A 24,777-nucleotide genomic window follows, 5' to 3' on the forward strand; every position below is an offset into this window, starting at 1 on the left:
TGAATCAGATAGCTCCATATCTCTGACATTCAAACACCATGAATAAAACCTGCATGGATACCATTTAAGGAATTGACTAATGCTATCAATTCTTTTAAAATCACATTTTAATTTTAAAAACTCAATTATGGGAATTTGCATTGAGAGATGCATAATAGGGATTCATATCATGATGGGTCATGGTTTCTGTGATTTAAAAAAATATTACTTCAGAAAAACCGTATCCATAGCTCAGAGTACTCTACCTGAACTCATAAAAAAAGAATCCCTTTTCTAGGTAGAAAGATAAGAGCTTTGTATGTCCCATGAAAACGTAAAAGAAATATGCTGCCTCTACATTCTTTGCCATAATACAGCTTCTTCCCTGTTTGAATGTCTGAAGAAGGAAATGGCAGCAGCATCTGCCATTCTGAGGTAGCATTGTAAATCTCCCTTCTCTACAGAATGACCCTCAGCATATCCATGGATCATATGAAAATCCCTCCAAACCTGCTTGTGACCTTATACGACTATATACAGTAGTTTCCATTGCACTATGTAACATTCTAATGACATTGCTACAGGCTATCCTACATTGTATTAGGAGAGCATGGGATTATAGGTGGTGATGGAAGTTCCTGCTCTGTCTGGCAGCTTCCTCGGATGCATAACAACAGCCTCGCCTATCTGCTCAGCCATGGATTGGTTATAAGGGTTTGCCCCAACACATTCTGGCTGCTCTTGAGCACCAGTCAGTGAGCAGAGGGGCAGAGCTGCTAGGCTGGCAGCTTTATACAGGATATTGGATACACCTTTCAGTGAGGATAATAGATAACCCCCTAGTTACATTGTGTTTGTGGCCACTACTATGCTGATCTGTAGGTGTCATATATAGAAATTCCAGACATTTTTGTGAACAAAGAAAAGTTCTTCTAAACATTGGTCTGAAAATATTCATAACATCTAGAGTAGGGGTCCCCAAACTTTTTGAACAGAGGGCCGGGTCACAGTCCTGCAAACTGTTGGAGGGCCGGATTATAATTTGGAAAAAAAAATGAATGAATTCCTAAGCACTCTGCACATATATTATTTGCAATGCAAACCCCTCCCCCCCAAAAAATGAAAATACAAAAACCCACACTTCTATATAAATAAAAATGTAATGTTCGTTTGTGGGATTAACAGAACTCAAAAACCACTGGACGAATTGACACCAATTTTGGACACAAGACACCTAACAACCCAATGTATGTCCTTCACACAAAAATTTATTTTGTCATTTGGGAGTTGTAGTTGCTGGGATTTATAGTTCAGCTACAATCACAGAGCATTTTGAACCCCACCAACGATGGAATTGAACCAAACTTGGCACACATTTCTCCCATGACCAACTGAAAATACTGGAAGGGTTTGGTGGGCAGTGTCCTTTCGTTTTGGAGTTGTAGTTCACCTACATTCAGAGATCATTGTGGACTCAAACAATGATGGATCAGGATCAAACTTGGCACAAATACTCAATATGCCCAAATTTGAACACTGGTGGAGTTTGGGGAAAATAGAATCTTGACATTTGGGAGTTGTAGTTGCTGGGATTTATAGTTCACCTACAATCAAAGAGCATTCTGAACCCCATCAATGATGGAATTGAACCAAACTTGGCACACATTTCTCCCATGACCAACTGAAAATACTGGAAGGGTTTGGTGGGCAGTGTCCTTTCGTTTTGGAGTTGTAGTTCACCTACATTCAGAGATCATTGTGGACTCAAACAATGATGGATCAGGATCAAACTTGGCACAAATACTCAATATGCCCAAATTTGAACACTGGTGGAGTTTGGGGAAAATAGAATCTTGACATTTGGGAGTTGTAGTTGCTGGGATTTATAGTTCACCTGCAATCAAAGAGCATTCTGAACCCCATCAATGATGGAATTGAACCAAACTTGGCACACATTTCTCCCATGACCAACAGAAAATGCTGGAAGGGTTTGGTGGGCAGTGTCCCTTGGTTTTGGAGTTGTAGTTCACCTGCCTCCATAAATCACTGTGGACTCTGGACCAAACTTGGCACTGATACTCAATATGCCCAAATGTGAACACTGGTGGCGTTTGGGGGTTGTATTTGCTGGGATTTATAGTTCAATCAAAGAGCATTCTGAACTCCGCCAATGAGGGAATTGAACCAGACTTGGTACACAGAACTCCCATGAACAACAGAAAATACTGGGTTTAGTGGGCATTGACCTTGAGTTTTGGAGTTGTAGTTCACCTGCCTTCACCACGCCGGCGTTCCCTGGCCACGCCCACCCAGCGCCGCTCCGTCAATTGCGGACACCCTGTGCTCCAGCCGCTTTGCAGAGGACCCACCTGGGAGGCTTCTCCCTCCCACACAGGCAGCTGAAAATGGATGAAATAATTTCACAGTGTAGCAGTTCCTGTGTATTTCAGATATATCTTTATAGTGGTAAGGTATAGAAACATTGCTTGAGAAAAAGGAAAGAAAGCTCAGATTTCTTAGATATTTAATTTACAATCCTAAATTCTATGCTCAGACAGCACATTACATGCAGATAGTATGAACTGAGCTTCATCTACTTGAAATGGACCCCATATAATGGGTTTAGGTTGGGAACAGTCCAGTTAACAGCTCGCATGTTGTCTATGTTCTGCCTTCACATTGTAAGGCAACCCCATACATTTCATGTGGTTTTCTTAGGAAACAAATATTCACTTTCTGAACTTCTGTAGATTTCCCCAAGTCTCCCAATTGGAATATTTTTGTGGATAAATGGGAACTTTATGCCCCTGGAAGCTTCTGGAAGCTAAAAACGTTGTCTGCTGCCGTTTTGTCAAAATCTGGAGGCTTGGCCTATTGTGATCTGAAGAATGATGGGAAATGGGGTGGAAGTAGCCCCTGGACCATCTGGGGCTGCTCACCTATGTGTTACAGAATTTGGGTTGCTCTGAGACACAACTTGATTTTTTAAATGCATCTATAAAGATCGAAGCCTCACAACGACGCAATTTCTATGATTATGTTCTCCCCTAAATCTTAAGAAGACAATATTTTTTTGTAGAAGTCCTTTAAAAATTCCATTAGTCAAGGGAAAATGTATATGGAAGGAAGGAGAAGTCTGGAAAAGTGACCGGGGCTTTTCCTTGCCTTGGAAGGTTTTAGAACAGGTGGGGAGAGCCTCAGTGAGTCTGTCAGAGTCGTGCAAGAACTTTTGGTCGGAAGAATTTGGAGGAGCATGTGATGGTACTCTGTTCATGTGATAAATACTTTTGATGGGTGGGGGGTGGATTATAAAGGAGTATATATTTCTCATTGTGGTTATAGAAAAGGTGGTTCTGGTCTTTTGCCAAATGCCATATATAGGGTTCTGAAGTTCCCAATAACTGGACTTTTAATTGAATTGTGATGGATCTCAGAAGAAAGGGCAAGTCAGATGTCTGAAGTGGCCTGGAAAAGTAGGTTGGAGAAAACAATATAAGAAGAAATTATGTCTTCCCAGTAGCAGAAATGAAATTAAAAATTTTGCTTGGTTAATCATGATGCAAATGCACTTATTCAACTGAATTACCTTTAGGAATCTGGCTAACTAAGTCAGCATTTTCTCTAATTCTGCAAGAGAAAATGGGCACATTATTCTTAATGGTTACCTAATGGCAAATGCATTTAGAAAACTAATTAAACATTATATTTAGCAGATATTTTAAAAGTTTGTGAGGCTATAAATTATTTTTCAAAGAAAAATCCATTATGTATCATCTTGGAAAGCTGATTATAGGAAGGTTGGTGGTTTAGTTTCCAGTCCATCAAAACAGATGCACAGACTATTCCAGGAATGGTGCTGATTTATTGTTAGTTTTTCAACTGTAATTAAGATGTTTACCATTAAGAGTTTTGCTGTTTCCTTTTGCTTTTCATTCAGTAAAGAGTACTATTGTGTTTTGTATGTGAACATTTTCATACATTCTGCACAAATTGGTTATCATATACCTTGTTATGATGGCAACGGTGGTCTTGATTGTATCACTAGTGATTGCTAGGGCTTCATTGATTGGAGCTGTATAGAAACCCCTATAGGGAGATAACAATAGGGACAGCTAGCTGTGTAGTGAGAGAATAAAGAGATGGGCAAGTCACTGGAGAAAGTGGCCTCACAGCATGATGACAAACTGCTTAATCTTCCCTGAAGGGCAAGAGAGCATTTTGGAAAATTCTACTTTCAAGGCCCTTCCACACTAGCCAAAATACAACACCAATTCCAGTTCGTGTTGCATTTTGAGGTCACGCATTGGGAGGAAACCCTACTTTATTGGCTAGGGGGTGGCCATACACCCATCTGTGCAAGTAGAAGGTTTGGATCCTTGCAGGTATCTTTTAACCTGGGATAAAGCTAGAATAACAGATTTATTCTGAGTTTATGCACCTTTTATATTAGATTATTTGCCAATATCCCGATACCTATTTTTATTCCTGCCATCGTTGATTCCCCTGGAGCTTCTAGAAGCAGCAGAACTTGTAGAATTCCCTGTTTTGGATTACAACATCCAGGTTGCTTTGAATATTCTGAGTTCTAAGAAAGAATAATGAAAAAAGTGCAGTACAAAGGAAACATCCAGCTAGATCTTCTTTTCTCCTTGAATGGATTAGGTCAGCTAGGATACCCAAAGAAAGAAATTGTGGACTATATCACATTACTGTTTTAAAGTGGAGGCGGCTGCTTTGCAACCCCGTTAATTTGCTCTTGTAGAATTCTGGAAAATGTAGTTTAGGGTGGGCCTTTGGAATTCTCAGCGAGAGAGGTCCTTAGCTTCCCTAAACTACATTTCCCAGAGTTATGTAGAAGCAAAGCAGGTTCCTCTGTGTTAGAACACTAATGTGATATGACGCTGTATCTTAAGTTACTCGGATGGGGAACTGTTGTAGGATGAGGGGTCAGGATTTGAGTCCTGCAATTTTTTTTGGGGGGGGGGGACATGGGCTTTAACTGACAAGACTCAGTACTATGAAATTGTGGGTGTTGTAGTTTTACAATTTCTTTAAACTCCTCTGCCAAAGAATGCTGATGCCTCACCAAACTAAATCTTCTCACAGCATTGAGCCATTGCATTTAGTGGCATAAAACTGCATTAATTTTACCATTCAGGTCAACCCTTAGTGTCTCTCTAAGAATAGGTTATTGCTTTGAAGATCAAGAACCCTCAGATATGTGGGGTATTAATTCCCAGCATGTCTAAAACATCTTAAGAGCCAAAGGTTTTTTGCCTGTGATGTAGTTTTTGTGTGGTGGTGGATTGTATCTGCATGCTAAATATCTCATTAGATGTGAGAATCTGGTATGAAGCCATCCCTGAAGCCATCCTTATAAGAAAATGCTTGTGTGGCTTGAGCTGGAGAAAGTGGTATTCTATCTTGGGCATAGGGTGGTAATTAGTAGGGTAGTGGAATTCGAGTAAACCTTGATCTCTTTTGGTGTCCCGGATTTTGTTGGGAGTATTCCAATCCATTTTTTGGGAGACTTCCAAATTTGGGAGGACAGAAATCTGGTAAGCCAAAAGGTTCATTTTCATTGGCAGCAATTGGGTGGGGGGCTTCTCAGGCTCCCCTTCCCGACACTTTAGGCACTGTTTGTACTTTTATCCTTCATTAAGAACTGGATTAAAAGCACCAGAGTTAAGATACCACTCTTTCTGGGATCATTTGACCTTTGTTTTGTTTTGTTTTTTAAATGTTAGATATGTAATGGTTGATTGGTTATATTATTATTTAATTTGGTTTATCTCTTACAATTTTGTTATAGTTTGAATTTTCTCTTTGGGACCTGGGGTGCTAATTATTTTCTTTGTTGTGTATTTTGGCATTGAATGTTTTCCACTTCTTTGTTGGAAACTGCTCTGAGCCCCTTTGGGGAGATAGAGCAGTATAGAAATAAATAAATAAATAAATAAATAAATAAATATTATTTTTATATCCTTCATTAAGACCTGGATTAAAAACATCACAGTTAAGATACCACTTTTTCTGGGATCCATTCTCTTCTGTATTTCAAGAAGACCTGGGTTTAAGGCAAGGACTTAAGAAACCACCCTTCCTGGGATCCTTTCCCTTCAGTTTTTAGAGAAAACCTGGGTTTAAAACAGTGGTTCTCAACCTGAGGGTCCCTAGATGTGTTGGCCTTCAACTCCCAGAAATCTCAACAGCTGGTAAACTGGCTGAGATTTCTGGGAGTTGTAGGCCAAAACAGCTGGAGATCCAAAGGTTGAGAACCACTGGTTTAAGGCAAGGGCTTAAGAAACTCCACTTCCTGGGATCTTTCTCTTTCTGTCTTTCAAGGAGACCTGGGGTTAAGGCAAGGGCTTAAGATACTCTACTTCCTGGGAGTAGATACTCTACTTTCCCTTCTAGTGGCCACCTCCTTCCCCTCACTCCACATGTAACTGAAAGAAACAGAAAACAACCAGTTTTTGACAGCCACTGTTCTGTTGCAGCTGAGAATAATGGTGGCAGAACCCATGCCGTTACGGGTGTCCAAACCAGCCAAAAGCTAGTAATAAGCAGTCTGGGGAGGGGGGGGGGCATTGGTTGGGATAATGAGGACAGGCAGACCAAAGATTGTTTGTTTAAAAAGTCAGTTGTAGCAAGTCAAGAAGGTTTTTACTCCCATGTAGGTATGGAACAGATTGTAACCTGAAACTGCTTAGATCTCATATATACTATTATTGTTGCTGTCATTGTTTTGTTGTTGTTGTTGTTGTTGTTGTTGTTGTCGTCATCATCATCATCATCATCATCTTTATTTATATTCCACCTTCCTCCCACCTCCCCCCCCCCCATGGGAACTCAATGTGTTTGTTTATATCTCACTTACCTGTTTGTTTTTTTTTTTAAATCAAGAAATTCATTAGAACTGCTGTTGTGTCCCCAGCACTGTATCATTTACAAAGATGCCCAGAAACATTCTATCCATGAGGATGGTGATGGAGTGTGAAACGATATGTGTGTATCCAAACAGAATGCAATATGATGTTTGTTACAGTAGGAAATAACTATTTTAAAGCTACTTTTATGATTTGTTTAAGAAAATATTACTCATGTCTCTTGTATGTTCGGAACTTGGGCGGTTGCCTTTTTGTGCCTTCAGCTTTGCTTCCAGAAGTACATTTTTCTGTTAGATTTAGCTATCTTGAGATGGTCCTGCCCTGAGGCAATAGGGAATCTATTTCACAGTCTAATACATTTCATCATTAAAGAGCTTCCAGGGTATTCCAGAAGGGAGTACTTAATCTGAACTGCAGTACAGTATGTAGAATGCTAGACTCATAGCATCTACTGCTTCCTAATTATTAATTTGTTTGTTGGCTGGTGGGATGGTGATATAAAGACTCAGCATTAAATAAACTGGATTAAGTTAATCAAAGATGCCATTCTGTTGTTTTCCAGAGATATTCTGGCATCTTCATTTGTTCTAAGGTGCAGCTGAAGCAAAAAGCTGTAATCATATGGAACACTTGTGTATGTGTCTTCAAGTTCGGCGCCACTTTAACTGCCATGGCTCAATGCTATGAGGGTTATCCGGAAAGTAAGATTACAAGGCACGCAGCTCTTGCGGGGAATTTTCAAAGGGGAAGTTGGTATAACTGCCATGTAGCAGGAAGCCAGTGGAAGCAAATGAGCAGTGCCAGTCATCAGTAGCTCATCGACTAGCATTGTGGTGAAGGTTGGAGAAGAGCATCCTCATTCTGTTTCCCCCCAAGTGCGAAGTTCGTGCTGTAATACGTTACCTAAATGCTAAGGGCATGAATACCTCTGCAATTCATTGCGAAATTGGTTTACTTTATGGAGAGGATGTAATATCAAGACAGCATGTGACAAAATGGATATGATATATATTGTGAGACCATGAAGAAACTTTGCAGAGCCATTCAAAACAAATGTTATAGATGCTGATGGTGGGAATCTGTCTCTTTCATGGCAATGCATGTCTGCACACTGCTCATGCAACACAGTTTGCATACAGAGTCAACAGATTGACAGAGGACGCTATAACCATCATGCTCCATATTGCTCTGAATCTGGAACAACAAGGGAACTATGTGAGGATGCTTTTTGCAGACTTTAGTTCCACATTTAACAAGATCCTCCCACATAGTCTGGTGCCTAAACTCATGGATCTTGTATTCCTATATTCAGTCTCTTTCTGGATTATTAACTTCTTGTCTGGATGTTCCCAGAGGGTTAGATACCTCATCAGCTCATTCTCAACACAAGAATGCTACATGGCTGTGTGTTGAGTCCTCTGCTTTACATAGTCCAACATAACAATATCATTACCAAATTTGCGGATTATACAACTGTGATGGGGCTTATCTCTGAAGGGGATAGTCTGCCTATCAGGATGAGGTGGATCAGTTGCTCTCGTGGTGCAGAGGGACAATAATCTGCTTCTTAACATCTGTAAGACCCAGAGGCTCATGGTGGGCTACAGAAAGAACAAACCAGAAATTCAGTCCTTAGTCATAAATGGGGACCAAGTGGAACAGGTGGACAGTTTTAAGTTCATGGGTGTCATTGTTAAGGAGGATCTGATTTGGGGCACCCATATGACAGCATTGATTAAGATCATGCAGCAGAGACTATATTACCTAAGACTCAAAAGAAACCAACAACTGAATGAAAAACTACTGGTGACTTTTTACCGCTGTACTATTGAGAGTGTCCTAACCTACTGCATCTGTGCATGGTTTGATAACCACACAGTGGCAGATAGAAAGGCACTCCAAAGGATCACCACTTCTGCACAGCAAATCATTAGCTGCCCTCTCCCCTCTTTTGAAGAATTTTATAGGTCCTGCAACCTTAAGAAAACTCAGATCATTCTTGGGGATCCATCTCACTCAGCATATTCTTTTTTTTTAATTATTGTCATCTGGCAGATGGTACAGGGTGACAAGGACAAACAGACTGAGAGATAGCTTTTATCCTAGAGCTGTGACCATGTTGAACTTCATGGTTTTCATTGATGTGGCATTGGGAGCTGTGTAGTGATGGTTGGAGTGTGGAGGGATGGGTGTGTTGTTTTGTGGTGTGTGCTGGGGAAGGCATTTAATTTCATTGTGTAATAGTACAGTGACAATAAAGCTATTCTATTCCATTCTTAGCTTCCAAGAATGCCTTTAGGGTATTTAGGTTCCTATGTGGAACAGTTATCATTATTTCTCTTCTGCAAACATAGGAGGTATGATCTGTAAAACACAGGGAATGTTGAGAATAGAGTGTAGTTCTTCTTCCCCATACAATATAAATAAAACATGATGCCTGAAAACAGGTTGAATGGATCTCTCCTAGGCAGCAAAGTTGGATGGAGTGGAAGCAACTCCTTGCCTCCAACCCCTCTTCTCTGTAACTTCCTCATTGTGCTCAATGGTTTTGCTTAGGTTTTGAAAACCCCATGGTTTATCGTGGGAGGAGGTATGACCTATCACAGCCTCTTTCTGTTACTTGAATATAAAATCTGCTGTTACCTTCTTGTGGAACCTGAAAAAAAGATGTATGGCGTTGGGGGAGGGGGGTGTCCAAGTGTAACTGGCAAGTAGCTTGTGCATCTTGCAGACCCTCCTTTGCTGGAAGTAACACATTATCCTCTTGCTAAGTGAAAGGGCAACTCATCCTGTGTAGCAGCAGCTTGGGAAGAGAGATAAATAAGACACTGCTAATTGAAAGCAGGTTTCTGCTGTCCTCTAAAATCCATGCAGCCCTTGAAAGCCCCCATGAATTCCTCCCACTTCACTGTTTTAACAATTTCACATAGAGAGCCACTAACACTCTTTGCTCTTCTTCTGCCTCAGTAAACTCTTACTTGGGAACTCTTGAGTTCTACAGCATTGATTACTAAGGAATAAGTAACATTATAATTATAGCGTGGCATTCAAAAGCCAAAAGGAGATGGAGATTTAGCCCAGCCAGCCTTCTTTGTGCATTGGATCTGTAATTGATAACAGTGATAAGGAAAGGTCTTGCCTGTATTACCGGGTGTCAGCTTCCGCTGTGACAGGAACAGACACTAGGCTGTTATTTCATTTGAAGTGTGCTCATGCAAGAACAATACATCATGGATTTAAGATGGGGCCTGGCTAGTAAAGCGAGAGAGGCAGGTGGAGCAACAGGGGAGGTAAATAGCTTTTGTTTGTCTTTTTTTTAATTGATTGGAGCAGCTGCTAGTGGAAATGAACAAGGATTATCTAAAATAATAACATGTTACACAAACTAAGAATAAAATTGTGTCCTGTGGCTTTTCTTAAAACTTTTGATGTAGATTTTAAAAAAATGAAACACTGCAAGTGAAGATGCTACACATGCTAGACATAAACCTTCAGCATCAGTAGATTTGTCTGAAGAAGGTCTTTTAAGTGTTGGAGTCTGTTGCTTCATCCTTCTGGTTTTTTTTATTTAAAAGGAATACATCCTGATTTGAACTTTTCACGGGCCCCAATACCAAACATGTTTGTTGAATTGACATTCATGTTGACTCTGAGGTTGCCAGAATGAAAACTAGAGAGGTCTCCCGTGCCTTTGATATGTGGATGAATTTCGGTAGGTGTTGCGCATCATGCAACCAAATAACAAGAAATACCTTCCAAAACTCTTTGTCTTTTACACAACCATTAAATGTATCTGAGTCCAGTTTTCATTCAGGCAACCATAACTGCATGACATATGCCAGGAAATTTGAATATGCAGTAACTCATGATCAATATTATGTGGTGATAGGAGAACTTGGAGTGTTTCCCTTTAAAAGTTCAATTACTTTGATCACCCAGCAGGTCATTCCTATTTGCTGTCAGTAGAATCCCTGTATTAACTCATTAAAGTTACTGTTACTACTGTGCTTTTGGTAAATATAGGGAAATGACCTTTTTGCTCTCTCAATTTCTGATCACCACAGTAATAACTAGAAAAGCCCACCTGGACTTCCCCTGTCTACCTACATGGTTATAGTAAAGCAGACCATGCAGCCATCCTATGCATTGCTCACAGATCCCTTAGGCAAGTGTTTAGATGTAATTTGTTCACTAATCTTCTCCTTCTCCTCCAAACATTTGCTTTCAATCTCTGCAAAGGAGATAGGTTTTTGTGCTGAAAATGCTATAATGGGGGATTTATTCTGTGTAAAAATTGTGCACAATTTGTGTGTATAGTAGGATCAGTCCTGAATTGAAAGCAACTTCCAAAAACTGTGGTTTTTGAAGACTGTCTTGCAGCAAGAAGAAAATTGTTGAAATTATTTGTCACTACCTTCAAGAAATTGCATCTCTAGTGTTTAGTCCTTCTCTCCTTTTTTTCTTGTTCCCTTCTTGTTAGGATCACAACACCTCACAAAGAATGGTAATATGCTTGCTATTTCCCCCATTTGTTACAATAATTTGTAACAAATAAGAAAATCATTATGGGCAGAGAATTATGGCCCAGAGAATTACAAGTGAAAAATAACATTATTTTAGTTCATTAACGCTAAAAATAATTAGCTGCCAAAATAACTCATTACAATTAAGATGTAAGTTCCAAATTCTGGAAGAAAGGCTATTGGCTCTGTTACAGATCTAGACTCAACCCCCCACTCGGTCATGAATTTCACTAGGTGGCTTTGAATAAGTTACTATTTCTCAGGTTAATCTATATCCCAAGATGGGTCTGAGAACAAAAAATAGGAGAGCCCCAACCTGAAGGGCTTAGATAAAGTTTACCAGTTAGAGAATAAAGCACATATCTACCCATCAGAGCTCTTCTTATGTTCTTAATAAAACACTGCATGCACTGATAATATTATCATGTTTGTGGGTTGGGACAAGCCTATGCACATTTGTGATTTCAGTGTTAGAGATTTCATTTCTAAGTGTTAAGTATTTGTATGATTCTGCATCATGTTAGCAAAAGTACCAAAAACAACTGATAGAAAATGGGAATGGAGCCCTTAATTTCTTTCTTGTATAATGGCTGTTCATTTTATAGAAAAGTGATGTTAGAAATGGGCAGCAATGACCAAGGGTAATAAGAAAAAATCAGATGGGACAGATGTTTTAGCTTGCTGCAGTCCAGAATGCATTTGTTATTTAAATGCTACATGGGCCAGGAACATATGCAGACACAATGCTTCCACAATGGAACATTGTGTACTGATTGTACTCTCATCACACATTTGCAAGGAGATGGAGCCAAGGCAGAATGGGAAGGGTAGCATTAGCCAGTCACCTATGTAACTGGATAGACAATTATTTAAACCATCTCTTCTGTGTTGCCCTAATTGTGTGCATCCTTTCCAAACCACAAAGCCAGGGATTTAGGAATTAGGCAGGGTGGAATTGACAGTCTTCTTCTGCCATTGGTACTAGTTATTACCTTCTTCATCATGAGTGCTATTTGCTACTGTCTTCAATTCTGCCATTAGTAAAATAAATATTATATTGTTCATAGTTAATAAGGCTTAATAATCAAAGAAGCCATTGCATATAATCAAATAAGCCTGTGGATATTTTATACCTACATTCTTCAAAAGAACATAGAAGGATTTATGGATTTAGGATTTATGCTTTGATTCTCTGGAAAAAAAAACCCCTGCAACTGATGGATGGAATCTTGTACGTGATTACTTTGGTGTAACCAGGGGTTCTGCCTGCGTATGTATTTTTTGGGATGTTGTAGAAGGAACTGGCCAGTACCTGCTTACACAGTACTCTCCACCACCAACACTAGTATAACCTCATGTTCCGAGGATATATTCCCTTGGCCAGTTAGCAGCTATGGGCTTTCAGGCAATATTGGTGACCACACATGGCTATGATCATCTTCCCAATGTAGAGTTAGAATGACTGAAATCATATCCACCAGCCATGAGTCAGCTTGTAGCTAGGGACTTCCAGATTTCACCATCCTGCCCCTATTGTCACTCACTGATTGCCATGGAACCTTCATTGGTTTTGATTTTCTTGGAAGGTGCTGTGCATGAATTTGTTTTACATGTGGGGATTGGTGCACAGCAATCAACACACCGGCTGCACAGAAAGAGGATCCAATTCAATGGCATAGATACCGTGACAATTGATGGCCTCTTACCTTTTGCAGCCTTCATTGCTTTCACAGTCATTGTAACATGCGCCATATTGTGGTCCATCTGTTTTGCCATTGAGCACTTCCTCGGTTCGTTCTATGTAACACACGAGGCATGATGTAGCTGTGTCTTGCTGGCTGCTTCCCTCCCATTTTGTGGCCAGTGGAATACCTTCAGGCAACATCTGGCTTCAGTTTTGCAGCTGAAAGAAACAGCCATCAGCCTCTCACATCTCAAGTTTACAGTAGAGTATATCCATACCATGTTAGGAACAATGGTATGCATGATTTGGAGGCATGCAGGAACTGCCTTAACTATTGATTCCCTGCTGAACACAGCCTTCTTGAAGGTCATCCAAGCTGACTGAGTATGAATTAGCTTAAAGAGAATACAAATGTTCAAGTCAGCAACGAAACCTGACCAGTGATGGATTAATATTTCTCATGGGTAGACACGAAGAAGCTGGAAATAGTATTGAGAGTTCAGTCATGAATGAAAGGACATAGCATCAAAAGGAACAGTCTGCAGTAGCTTCAAAATAATTAGCCATCACAACAACTAGGTTAAAGATGTGCTACAGTATGCTTTCCTGATAAATGTCAATAAAACATCTAAAAATAACTACACAGATATAGTCTAAGTTGATTACCAGTAATTGCCCTGAGTCAGTGTACTCACTGATGGGTGATGTCATATGTAATATTCTCTTAAAGTGATTTGGTAGATGTTGCCTTTGGAAGAGCTCTTATAGTCTACATAAAGGTATTCTGGATTTTAAATTGGATGCCAGCAGCCAACAACATGTCGAAATATGGCATAGTACCACATCAGAGCACATATTTGTGACTTGTGATTGCTGATTTTATCTTGCTGAAGAAAACTATATGATCTGGGTTTTTTTGGGTGCAAGAGTGACATCTTGTTTCTCGTAACTACATAAAACGATGAGGTGAGACTTTGGATATTTATCAAGGACTCAGAGCTCTCATACTCACAACTGAAGAATTTAGTCTTGTAAAACAGATGTTAGGACCATTTGATAAAAAAGTACAATCTGTAGCAATTTATAAGTGAACAGAACATCTGTATCTTTGTGGTAGAAAAGAGTGACACATCCACCAAGCAGCTGCCATTTGTGCCTCATGCAATACTGTTCCAGAGGGCCCTTGACCAGGAAGGGTGGATATTGGGGAGCATGGAACTGATGTTGAAAGGGTGAACTGACTGACTTCATTATCCACTTGAAGATCACTTGTTGTTCTTATGAACTTCACACATAGTTCACTAAAAGGATCAGTAGTGGTCATACTGGAATTAACTTGTTATAGCACATTTCATTCTATGCAAAACAGTATATCAGAGTTTGTCTGGGGCTGTAGGAAGCTGCAACAAACTAGGAGATGTACATTTTGGTCCAGATCAAACAAAATTCTTGCAAGATTCACCCTTTCTCCTGTACCCAGGCCATGTCCATTAATGACTGGTGAAGAGGGCATCATAGAACTCTTAAGTTAGGCTCGTATAGCAATCTCTATGGCCCCTGAGGATATCAGGAGCGAAAAACTGTCTCCAAGACCCACTGCACTTATATGCCCCTGATTTAAAGGATGTGAACCTATTGCGGGAAATCACAGAGTACAGTGTGACTCCATATCTGTTGGACTGGTACCTGTAGTTTCACCTACCTCCTCCTACCTACACATGACAAAATATGTCCTCTCTAGGAATTTTCTAGATTCTTCACGTGTTTCAATTGTATGCTTCCACTGAGAGTTATATGTGTAGTTGCAATGAAGGATCTAGTGCTGGTTCCACCTTTTGGCCTATAAACAAATATTATAAACGTCCATTTTTCCAAGCGAGTGTGGCTGCCATATGCAAAGTTATAAGGGAATGACTGTTTGGTTTGCATGAGATTTTGAGCGATTTTTACTCCAGTAATTAAGCCTCTGAGGAGAAAAAGGAAGTCTAGCAAGTATGTTCTCTATTGCTGGATATAATTCCGTCATCACTGGTGACACCATAATTAAAACGTGTACATCCTTCCTCCAGGATTTGAAGTGTATATTCACCGTGTCAGCATTTTATTAGAGGATTTTGTGGTCAGGACTTAATCTAATGTGCCATGAAAGTATTTGCAAAAGAAAGTTCAATTTACTACTTTCTGAAAAAAAAATGTCTGAGCTCAAATCTTCTTTCTAAAATGACTCTGCCTTCTGGAAGCTCCCCTCTCCTCTCGGCACACCATTTTAGATTGCTAAGACTGTAGAGTCTTCTAAACAATGAAATGGCTCTGAAAGTCTGGGAGTTAAATGAATATTAAATATAATATTTGATATTAAATATTGTTTTAGGAGAGATTTAACTCCACCTCTTTTCCACAAATAGGCTGGACTGTTTTAGATATTTCCCAGAAGAAAAAATGGAATAGAAGAACTCTTGTCTTCTAGCTCTCACAAAGGGCGAAAGGAATCTACCAACTACAGTTTTGACTGGAGTTACATTATAATGTTTTGCATCCTCTAGTTCTCAGATAACTAGCAGTCTTATTCTCTTGAAGCATAGAAAGGAAGGGAGGAAAAGAGTGTTAGAGCTCTTTTATGGCTAACGTTTTTTATTTTCGTGTTCTAAAGTACATGAGTTTATATCCACAAAAGTTCATGCTAAAACCAGTTAGTTTCAAAGGTGCTGTTATGCCTCTTTCTCCTTCTTCCATCCTCTTTTTTTCTTTAATCACAGTTTCAGAACTTGAACTATCCATCAGCAACCGTGGAGAGTCTAGAAACCACCCCTATCCTCATGTTCAGTGCCTTCCTGTGGGCTGCATTCATCATTTTGGGTGAAATTGGAAGTGGGTACTTAAAAATATATATATACCCAACGATCCAAGATACAAGAAGCTGTTTGGGAGCCGAGTCTTGGAAAGCATCTGTGGGCCACACAATTCCCAAACTAAGTTAGTAAAAAATAACTTGGAAATTTTCAAAATATTTTGGGGAATAATAATTATTTGCAACAAAAGAAAATACACATGCTAAAGTGAGATTCAGGCATTTGGGTAGATATTTAATTTGAAGAACAAAAATGTGGTGCTGGAGGAGCATTCTGTAGATACTCTGACTGCCAAAAACAATAAAAACAAATCCATGGATTTTAGAGTAAATTAAGCCTGAAATCACTGTGGATAGAAGCTAAACGACTAAACTGAGGATATTGTACATGATTCATTGGAAAAGGCAAAAATGCTTGACAAAGTAGGAAAAGGTAGTGTCATTTATTGAAGCCATGAACCTGATTTTGCAAGACATGAGCAGGGTTATTAATAATGGAGTGTCTTAGAAGTTTCTCATTTATATTGTTTGTTTAAGATAAAGTACACTTGTTGACACTTTGAACAACAGGAAAGACTGTGTTGATACCTAGAGCATGTAACCCTCCCTTCACACATAATTTCTAGGATATGAAATCAGGCACTGTGGGAAAAATATTGAAAGGATATCAGTAATTCAGAAATTGGTGGAAGAGGATACACGGAGGCTGGAAATTGAATTTTATTAGTCTAAGATCTCAAAGTTCTTAAAATCAGACTCGGACACCCATCAGCTTTATTTTAACTTGAAATATATTTCTGTGGGTCCTGTATGGCCTCTCCTCTAGTGTGAACTAGCCCATTCCCACTTCTAATCTGTTCAGGAAAGCTAGATATGATTAGGTTTATTGAGAAAACACTAAGCCTTCTGTGTGCAACCAATGCATCCCTGGATTCTGCAGTTTGGTGAGTCATTAGAGATTTCTGGCTGAGAATTCTAAATGCTGCATAACAATATAAACCTAAGAATTCCACAGAACGGAACTGTGGTTACTGAGAAATGGCATCGAAGTTAGTAATTGTATAATTTGAAAGGGCCTGAGATCTTGAAACAACCAGGTGAAGTCACTTCAGCATTTTTTTGATCCTGGGAAGCAATGGATGAAAGCACGAGCACTTATTAATAATGGAGTGTCTTAGAAGTTTCTCATTTATATTGTTTGTTTAAGATAAAGTACACTTGTTGACAGTTCGAACAACAGGAAAGACAGTGTTGATACCTAGAGCATGTTACCCTCCCTTCACACATAATTTCTAGGATCTTTGTTTTATCATGTCCAGATCTTGCTGCTACATTCAGAGAACTAGAGTTGATATCAGCCTTCCTCAACACACCTTGCTTTAGTAAAGCAAATATGAGTAAAAATGAGAGTTCCATCCCGGAGGGTCAATATTCCATGTTAACAGTATGGAGTACTCTAAGCATTCTTTGAATTCCTATCAGGAGGAAACTTAAATCAGGAGGAAAGAGCTGAAGAATGATGGAGAATTCCAAATCATTGAAGGGCCTTCGCCCTGGCTTGATGTCATGCCCTTCCATCAGCTGTACTCAAGGGCTGACACCAGAAGAGACGCTACTCTTGTGACTCAGGTCAAATAGAAACAACTGAGCATGTGCTCCTCCAGTTCCTGTTCTACAGGGACATTTGATCCAGACTCATTCTGCCTTTGCTATATAATTACCCAGGCTGCTGAGGACAATTTTACACCACCCTTCTGCTCTCAGATACCAACCCAGTTATAACCTATAATACTGCCAAGTTTTGTGCAGCAGCAATCAAAATCTGCTGGGCAATGACTGGTTCCAAAAGTTAACTATCTATTAGCTAACTGAAATGTAAATCAGTTCTTCCCATCCCAGTCCCCTAGATTTGTGCCCTTTCATCAATCTCCCTTCCTCTCTATCCCTTTCTGGTCCCTTCCATTCTCTAGTTTTTGTATTTTAGCCTTCAACATATCTCTGTTTTCTAGCCTTTGAGATTTTGACCCCACCTCTGCACTGCGGTCTGTTCTGCTCCCATATCTCTTTTGACAGTGTTTGCAAAGACTGATAAACAGAATGACCAGGGTTGCTTCCCATTCTACTGTCATTTTGTCTGATAAGAATTAATGTTGGCATAGAACACAATTGCCTGTCTGGTGTATTGAATGGCAACAGAGTAGATCAGTGGTTATATCTTTCAAAGCCACCCCAGATTTGCTGAACTTTGTTGCCTGGCCTTCCCTGTGCAGTTTTGGTGGAATGGACTCCAGGTGTGAGGTGAAAAAATGTGTTGATAGTATGACTGAGCACAGGATGGGCATGATAAACCTTTTCTCCCACCTGCTTTTTCTTCTCCCATCTCGAATGGTACTGTTTTGGCAAGAGTGATGATGGTTGCATGCCAACAACTCTAGCTTCCTTTCGGAGTCCTTTCTGTAACTTTGTACACTATATATTTTGCTTCTTGCCATAGAATAGTGGTGTTTTAGATCAGCAACTTGGAACAGTGATCAGAATGATATCCTCTTCATTTAACTGTCTTCCCGACAGGCTCCCTTAATTTGTTCTAAGTGCAGTACAGTTGAGATACTCTTGGTATGCATCCAAATTCCATGTGAGTTTATCCGTGCCCTAGCCTGATTTCATTTCCCACTTTTTCCAAGGTCTTCAGGTTACCAGTAAATTATATCCATAAATGTGGCAATTTCTTTACAAAACCAGTGTGCCTAACTACAATATCTTATAGTGTACAATATACTATTAGTATAATTGCCAAAAAGTCATGGGGAAGCTTCCATTTGAGCCTAGAGTGCAAAAGACTTTAAGCAATGACAGCCAGGCAGACTCCCCCCACACCCCCAGTGGAAGCTTGCCAAAACTTGCATTTATGTTCATTGAAACCTTAATTCTGAAATAAGCATTTAAAAGCTACTCGGATTTTTTTAGAAGCCCAGCTGCCCTCTTTTCTCCTTCTAACACATGTGTGCTAACTTTTTCTATTGTAAGTTGGTCTATGAATGTAAATTAAACTGACTTTTAAAAACTGAAAAATTCAGCCTTTCTTTGACTCTTTCCAATGTGTCTGAAGGCATTGCAGCTACTCATGGAGCACTATTATCTTACCGCAGAAGTGGTACCTATTAATCTACTAACCTTTGCATGTTTTCAAACTGCTAAGTTAGCAAAAGCTGGACCTAACAGCGGGAGCTCATCCAACTCCCCAGATTCAAACCACCGACCTTTTGGTCAGCAAGTTCAGCAGCTCAGTGGTTTAACCTGCTGCACCACCAGGGGGCCCTACATATACATGTACACAAACATATATACATACATACACAAACAAACAAACTTTGGATAGCATAGGGAAGGTTTAACATCCCTGCAATATTAGTTTTTCAATCTGCACCCCTGTTCTGAAGATTTCCCATCACTTTCTATCCCTGTGATAATTTGATTTTGAAAAGTTTAGCTTATTGTGGAAAGAAGAATTGGTGATATAAGCATCAGTTGAGACACCTTTGTTATAAAGCTTCAAAATGGTATAACAATATATATTTAAATGCAAAATATTCTGCGCATTTCTTAAAAGAACATTTTAAGTGGATGGAAGAGATGTATGGGTGAGCACATATGAAAATATTGACCATGTAGGCCAGAAGTGCACATAATAAGCAAGTACCCTGTAATGTGCTTATGAAATATATCTGATAATCTGGAGCCTCAACAACTGGAATTAGGTGCCACCTTGGAATATTTTGTTTCAGCTTGTACTACAGTGCGTCTTCCTAGTAATCTTAGGAAATAATAAACCATCACAAATCCTCTCAACCCCATATTGGTGATTTTTATTTGTGACCACAACAGTTTCTAATGAATGCATTAGAAATGTAGCGAGAGTAAATGTACCAAGAATTTCTTCCCAAAAGGCCAGCAGATGGAAGTAAGTTTTTCCAAAAACATTGTTTTCCAGACACATTGTCTGCGATGTGGAAAAACATGGCATTCTGTTAATGTTATCTGACAGTAAATGCTGTTCATTGCCTCTCATAGAAAAATGCTTCATGATGTTTCTGGTATCAGTTTATGTTTTCTTGAAGAGCTTTTTGACTGGGAAGTTCATGGCACTTTTCTGTTTTATCACAATATTCATTAATCAGAAATAAGTATTTGTAACTTTTATTCAAAATACAAGGAACGAAGCAGATGTCAGAAGTTATGTTGTGATATTCCTTTGGTTATGCAGATATCAGTCCCATTGAAGGGGGTGCAAAGCTCTGTAATCTATTAACAAAATGACTTGTAGCAGTTTTCAGTGGTTAGAAAAATACTGGCTGTAGTTTTCTGTAGATGTTGATGAATTTTCCCATAATTTAACACTCCAGAGAATTTTAGTTCTTGTACTAATGCTGTGTACTAAAACATTACATTGTTTTAATGCCACATGGTGTTCCTATGCCTCAATTACTTGTTCTACAGATAATTCCCTTGTGATAAGACATAAACATCTGGAGAAGCAGCATTTTTATTGGGACTCTTTATAAGAGTCTGCTTATAAACTCTGATGGATCTGGATAAATTCCTAAGGCCTGTATGGACAACAATTTGGACATTTAATATCGCAACTTCTATGCACTGAATATGGATTTATTTTTGTTTGCTATCCCTACTAGTGCAGGACTCTGGAGATGACAGTTTGATTTTTGGAGGGGGGGGGGGTGGAGGGGGAAGAAACTGTTATGCAAATTTAACCCAAACACTCTTTACATAGGCAGTGGTGGAAAAGAAGTAATATTTTCCCACCACTATTAGGGTAGTGGCTTTTTATAAACTACCTATCACGTAGATGTTAAAGAATTGTCAGAGGTTCACTATGACCTTTCTAAGCAGTGTAAGGAGGAAATCACTCATATTGCTTGAAGACATGTGAGCTTTTGGACGACTGACATGGCAGCAAGAGAACTTGGACAAGGCATTTGGAGAGATATGTGTATTTGCGCTTTCTTTTTTTATTTATTTATTTATTTATTATTTATCACAATTATTACATACTGTTGCATTTTATACATCAACCTCTTTAACATGTTGTTTTGTTGTTTTGCTTTGACATTTCCTCCCCTTTTCTCTTTTTTTCCCCTTTTTTCACCTCTGTGCTCCCCTCCACCCGTCTCAAGCCACATTTTTTACATTTCATCTGTCCAAAATTTCATTTCTTCTTGTGACGGTAATTTTCCTTCCTTATTTTTTAATCCATTTACCACAAATTTACCCCATATAGCATCAAAATCACTTTGTTTCCATATACCTTTTTTAACCTTTAATATACATGTCAGTTTATCATTTAATGCCATTTTCCATGCTTCCTTGTACCACTCCTCTATTCGTATATTCATTTCTTTTTTCCAATTCCTTGCTATGAGCAGTCTTGCTATAGTTAGTAAGTTTGTTATCGCTTCTTTATCCTCCTTTTTCAGTTGCTTATTGGTATATAATGATAATAAGGCTATACTAGGACTTTTGTCTATTTTCATATTCATTATGCTTTCTATTTCTCTAAATACTTTCTCCCAAAAATTATTTACATATTTACATTGCCACCACATATGTATATATGTTCCTGGTTCTTTACATCCTCTCCAACAATTTGTTGAATTGTTTTTATTCATATATGCTATTCTTACCGGTGTTAAGTACCACTTCCATATTAACTTGTAATAATTTTCTTTAACACGTATCGATAGGTTTTTTAAATGTCTTTGTCCCCATAACTGTTGCCACTCTATTTCACTTATTTTTATCCCTAAATCCTCTTCCCAAATCTCCTTAAGGGTACTCTTTTTCGTTTTCCCATCCTTCATTTCAATTAGTATCTTATAGATTTTGCTAATTATACCTCTCAAGTTTTCGTGCTCTTCTACTGCCCTTCCCTTCTGTATTATTTGTTCAAATTGATTGAGTTGGTTTCCGTTTCTATTATTTTTTTTCCAGTTTATTGACCATTGTTCTAGTTGTATATAATGAAACCATGATAATTTTATTTCTTTAAACTCTTCCAACATCCTTTCCCTCTTCATTTCCGCCTTCATCCAATCCCCTATTCTATCTAAATTTATTTCCCTTACCTTTTTATCCATTGCTTTTTTTAAATTTTTTGGGAATTTCTTTTCCATCACTATTGGGGTTATAATTGATCCTTCCTTTATTAACCTCCCCTTGTATTTATTCCATACTTTCAGTATGTTGCTCAGCATTGGGTTTCTAATTTCCCTCAGTTCTTTTCTAGTAAGTTGTTTAAAAAATATATTCCAAGTTTCATCTTCCACTTTTCCTGATTCATTACTAAGCCAATCTATTCCCTCTTTTTTAACCATTCCTTCTATAACCAAATTTAATCTACTTGCTTCATAATATTTTTTTATATTAGGAAGTGCTAGTCCACCCTCCTTTTGCGATCTATACCATAACTGTTTATTTAGCCTATTTCTTTTACTTCCATTGCAGTACTTATTAATCATTTGTTGCCATCTAATTAGCTCTTCTTCTGTAATTTGAAGTGGTAACATTCTAAATATAAAATTTATCTTTGGAAGTATTTTCATTTTTACTAATGCTATTCTTCCAAACCAGGATAAATGTATACCTTCGTACTCTATTAACTTTTTCTGAACTTCTTTTCTTAAAGTTACTACATTTACTTCCTCTATCTCTTTTAAATCCTTAGTTATTATTACTCCCAAGTATTTTAATTTATTCTTAATTCTTATTCCCATTTTTCTCTGCTCTATAAATTTTTTTTCTTCTTCTCTTGTATAATTGAGTAGCATCATTTCTGACTTATTCCAATTAACTTGTAATCCCGTTGCTTTCCCAAATATCTCCAAATGTTCTTTTATTCTATCTATTTTCTCCGCTATATTTTCTATAAATAACAATGTATCGTCAGCGAATAAGCTCACCTTCTGTTTCTCCTTTTTTCCTAATCCTTCTAAATTTTTATCGTTCCTTATATTATTAGCAAAAAGTTCTATCACCATAGCAAATAATATCGGGGACAAAGGGCACCCTTGTCTAGTTCCTCTAGTCACTTTTATTTCGTTTGTCACTCCATCATTTATAGTTATCACTGCTGAATTCTTTGAATAAAATTGTTTTAGTACTCCTTTTATTTTATTTCCCATTTGTATTTGCGCTTTCAAGTTGCCTGTCGACCACATGAACCTCAAGGTATGGACTGCCAATTGATCACTCAATTAATTCCCCTCCCCACATATGACATAAAGAGGAAATGGACTATCTGGCTGAGTTCAAGAAGTTCTAAGTGCCTTTATGCAAGACGAGATGGCCTCAGGCTTTGAGGGGAAGTGATTGTGAGACCACTTTGAGAAAACGCCTCTGTGTCCTGCTCTGGTTAATATTCAAACCAGTTGTTAATACTCAATTTCATGGGAGGGATGCTGAAGTGAGCCATTGCTTGGTAAAACCACAGACAATTTTGGGTTTATGTAATTTATCTGGCTCCATTCCAGTATGGTTTCTGGCTTGGGTCTGTTATTTAAAATGCTTTAAAAACATATTTTAATGTTGTTGAAAGGCACTCTGAGAAACTCATCAGGGTTGGAGATGGTGTGGTCAATAACTAAAGCAGAAGTGAGGGCATAAGATGGTGCTCCCATTAGTCTCCTGACCCTGCACTCACCTCACACCTGCATAACTTACTGCTGTATAGCATAAAATACTCCTAGATTATTCAGTTGCCTTGCAATACCCATAACAATTCATCTGAAGGTTAACTGAGATAATAGTTACTTTAAAAGAGTAGGTAGGATAGAAAGGCAACTATATTCTCATCTTAATCCTTCGCATTAGGAAACCAAGGAAAAGGAGTTTGGTCTTTGGTTTTTGCCTGCTCACCATTTCAATTTTTTCTCCCTCCTGAAATGAAGAGTAAAATTCTGAAATTTCATGTCACATTCTGAGAGATGGTCAACCTGTTGGCAGTTTCCCTCTGGATCTTGTTTCCAGTCTGAACTGTTTTGCCTAGAGGGCTCTGCTACATTCTCCTGGCCAAATGTAGTTGTTGTGATCTTCATGTGGATTATGGTCCTGTGCAAAACCACCCAAGGGAATGGTTCTGCACTACTCTGACAGACCTCTGAGAGAGCAAGTGTAAAGTGGTGGAACTGGTAAATATTTTATTTTTAGGTGGGATTATTTGGCTTCCGAATTGTGCAAAATAATTCACTCAACTTCTGAAATCAGTAACTTGAAGTACAGGTAATAGAGAACTTATATAAAGCCACCGTAGCTTGTTTCATAGGCTTTCAACTGACACTTCCATTTATAGGGGGCTCTGTTCCATGCTAGATTTGTTCCAGCTAGAGATGTTGGAGGTCTCGTAATGTTCCTACCATGTGTTTGAAATCAAAGGTGGAAAAATGCAGCATTTTCCTATTTTGGGGATAATATTCCATAATCTCTGCCATGTCTTAATAGAGTTCTGTTCTTAACATTATAAATACATTTCCTAGTTTTGTTTTGTTTTAGTTTTTTGGCCAGAGTTGTCGCAGGTGTATGTTTTTCTTTCTTTTATTGAAGCCCCCCCCCCCCCAACGCACATTGCAGATCAAGTGCTCCATCATGCAGTAAGCACCAGTCTACTGTGTGTGTATTACATAGTAACTAGTTCTGATGCCTCCATACATAAGGTCACAACCTCTCAAATTAATTCTGTCACAGGAGAAAATTAATTAGAGTCTTAATTGACTATTTCCTTGCAAATAAGCAGGAAGGAACTTCTAGAAAACAAAGTAATTAATCAGTAAGCAATGTACATAA

At 38.6% G+C, this 24,777-nt stretch overlaps 1 protein-coding gene across 1 annotated transcript in view; it reads left to right on the forward strand.

Moving 5' to 3' along the window:
* The window catches only part of RET (ret proto-oncogene), a 117,289-nt gene that overhangs the window by 18,494 nt on the left and 74,018 nt on the right, over positions 1 to 24,777 (forward strand). The window lies entirely within an intron of this gene.

The sequence above is a fragment of the Anolis sagrei genome, chromosome 3, assembly GCF_037176765.1.
Source record: "Anolis sagrei isolate rAnoSag1 chromosome 3, rAnoSag1.mat, whole genome shotgun sequence".
In the NCBI taxonomy this organism is placed as follows: Eukaryota; Metazoa; Chordata; class Lepidosauria; order Squamata; family Dactyloidae; genus Anolis; species Anolis sagrei.